The 3,285-nt window shown below is 42.7% G+C and overlaps 1 long non-coding RNA gene across 2 annotated transcripts; it reads left to right on the forward strand.

Moving 5' to 3' along the window:
- Nucleotides 1-301: 301 nt before the first annotated feature.
- Nucleotides 302-960, forward strand: LOC26532990 (uncharacterized). 2 transcript variants are annotated; one of them, XR_001452704.2, is made up of 3 exons: nt 302-482; nt 541-769; nt 847-960. It is a non-coding gene; the product is annotated as an uncharacterized lncRNA (long non-coding RNA). The 2 variants fall into 2 exon arrangements; XR_001452703.2 differs by having other exon boundaries at nt 546-769.
- The last annotated feature ends 2,325 nt before the right edge of the window (nt 961-3,285 follow it).

Raw genomic sequence — 3,285 nt, forward strand, 5'->3', positions numbered from 1 at the left:
TGTATTATAAATACGATCTGGAATACACTTATTTACACCACGGTGAGGGCATTTGTTCGATTTACCGAAAATTCCAACACCTGTGCTGCCTATCGTCTGAGCTATCGCCACTAGTAACCACAAAAACTAGCAGATCAAGGGTCAGATTTTATATAATACTTTAAGAAAATTGTAAAACTATTTTTATTATTAGATCAATAATTTGAACTTTATTTGTGCAACTTTATGTTTGCATTGTATTGATAGACCATCGATAGATATCGATAGAAATGAACAGAATTTGTGAAGCATATTCTGACAGAAAAGTAGACCATACAAAAGGGATTGATTCATTCGAATCAATTGGAAAGTACAGACCAAGAATATTTCTCATCAATATGTGTAAACTAATGGGAAGCATTTTGCAACATGGTCCGTACATATGTTTTACGGATAAAGATAATAAGCTCGTATACGGAATATGGCTCCTAGAGGCCCTGGTGGTAGGTTGCGTCGTGGCTTCCATTTCTTTGCTGATATATCATCAAATATATATTCAAGCGCAGCAACGATCCAAAGGAGAAGAATTCAAGGGAAAAGGACAAAGCACTGGGAAAACGATAAGGAATAGTCAGGCTCGTGGAAATTCAGCAGCTCGCCAGAAGGAGGTAATCGACGTAAGAAGACCCCATGCCCCAGCCGCCAGAGTGAAGTACGTTTAGCGACAACTGCTTCTGAAAATAAAGGAACCTTTAGTTGGTTCCACATAAATAATACCAAACATACTAGGGTAAGTATTTTCGTCGATCTATACAACTTCCAACCAAAGCTACTACCACTATACATTGTATATGTAATCCCACTCAGATGAGGAACCGAACACCCATAGATTTAAGAGTTACATAAGCCGGGAAATTCGTTAAGCATCAAACCAAACTGATTTTGAGAATCAAGAAACTAAATAAAATTGTCCAAACAATATACTATGCCTTTAAATTTGAAAAGTCTAGTGTATTTGGCATATTCCCTCCAATTTTGAAATCGTTTGGCTCATCATTCGTCTGCCTTCTCTTAAGCTGTTCTTATGCACGTACTTTCTTTGACCCAATGAATCCTTTGTAGGGTAGCCATTGACTAGGAACACTCCATCTACCTATCTACTCCATCTCATTCAAGCTACCACAGATTTGAGTGATGTCTTACTAATCGAATCTGGCTCTGAAGGGCTTATTCATAGCTAGCTTAATGAATATTTTTTAATAGCATGGAAGATGGTCACTGATCAGTGGGTTAGAAGACTCACTTGTTGTCAGTTAGCATTAGAATCTTATTATCATATTTTGTTTCTGTAATTAAATACATTTTGCTGAGATTTGTGCCAGTTTCTGACCCTAATGTTGGAACAACTTTTTGCACCAGGGCCCGCATTCTTCATTGCAATTAAGTGTCGCATGCGATGAATGGAGGCGTCGGCATTGTGGCCATAACTATGCACATAATAACCCAATTTAAGATTGCCTTAGACAGAACCCCTCTCGGCCCTCGGCACTCGGCCCTCGGACTGCTCTACTCTGGCTCTGACTGTGACTTTCGCCTGGGACTGGGATCGGGCAAGTGGTTTGGTTCGGATTCAGTTTTAGTTTGGTTTCGGCCTGGGTTCCTTGGGAAAATCTGTTGCAATTAGCTGTTGCCTTTATAAACAAGAAGCGTGGAGAAAACAAAGAGTGGGGGGCAGGGATGGGGTTGGGGATGGGGAAGGGGAAGTTCAGCTCAAAACACGCAGCGAAAACAATTTCTAAACGCGCTCAAAACGACTTAATTATGAGTGAGAAATATGCGCGGCAAGCAGCGCAACCAGCAACTGTATCTTCCAGTACATGTATCTGTATGTGTATGTGTATGTGTAACTGTATCTGCATCTGTGGCTGTTGTCTCTGTGGCTGTGTTCGTATCTAATGCACGTAGCCAGTGGGAGAGCCACGGGAGAGCTGCCTTAATTGCTCCCACTCAATCAAAGCGGGCCAACTTCATTAGACATTTGCGGTAAAAACGCCGCGGAGCTGAAAACACGAACAGCAAACAGCAAACAGCATACTCTTATAACAAAAACCTACAAACCGAGTTCACACGATGTGATGAACCCGATGAATAATTAGCAGGCCCCAGATGTATGCACAGATATCTGGTGATCTGGTGATGGTTATAGTCATAGTTATAGCACAAAACAGTGACTCCTCATAAATCAGGCCAATCACAGTAGCAGTAAGTGCATGGTGCATCCCAGTCGAGAGATCACTCGGGTAGATCATGGGCAAGGCATAGGGTTTCGGATGTGTTTTCTAAATAAAAACAGTCCCTTAAGAGTCTATTCTGTGGTTTCAAGCACACAGAACTACTCAGAAGTTAGTGGCTTGAAAGAGTGATCTATTCACTGAGCATCGTAAGTATCGATGAAAAGGTAAGGCTTCCTTTAATGGAGCTTACAAATGGAACTTGGTATCGTATGAAATTCCTATGGGAAACTGTAGACCAGTGTTGAGAGTACTCGTATTGAAGGTAGATTTAGAAGATATTGAATATATGTATCCAGATTTGGACACCACAGAGCCTGGGAGATGTCTGTATTCACTTAGTATTCAATTGGAAGCGACTTGTAGGCTTTGGTAGCGTTGCTCCTGATCCTACAAATATCATTCCCTTCTGCTCCTCTGGCGATATTTTGCGCTTTTTTGGCCGCCCTATTGGATTTCAATTTTTGTTTTCGTTTTCGGTTGGGTCTTTTCGTTCTCTCTCCCACGAAACCTTAGAAATATTTTTGTGCATTCGTATGAGAAATTAGTAAGCAATGTAAAATAAATAACAGTTAGCAGCTACTTAGTGTCTTCCCCAGAACCACCCCCCAGCAGGGGGGAATGGCGAAGGCAGCGAAGAGGGAGAATGGGGGAACTGTCTCGAAGTCTGACCACAGGCATCCCCATAGTGGCCACACATTGCCACAGTGTCTAACACACACACTCTGGCAGTTCATTGCTTGCGGTCAACCGCCACCCCTTACCCCACCCCACTCCCCTCCGCCTGTCAGCGACAACTTTTGCTTGGACTTTGTTAAACCTTAAAATTAGTTTAAGTATTTAGTTACCAATTTAGTGCGGAGCAGAGCGCAGCGGAGGATCAGGGTCGAGGCAGCCAATAGCCAACTTGACCAACCGCCGGCAGGTTGCTGACGGACTTCTGGGAAGAGGGGAGGTCCATTTCCAGGTCCAGTCCAGTCCAGTCCAGTCCAACGGTGTTGCCGATGAGTTGTGT

The sequence above is a fragment of the Drosophila pseudoobscura genome, chromosome X, assembly GCF_009870125.1.
Source record: "Drosophila pseudoobscura strain MV-25-SWS-2005 chromosome X, UCI_Dpse_MV25, whole genome shotgun sequence".
Classification (NCBI taxonomy): Eukaryota; Metazoa; Arthropoda; class Insecta; order Diptera; family Drosophilidae; genus Drosophila; species Drosophila pseudoobscura.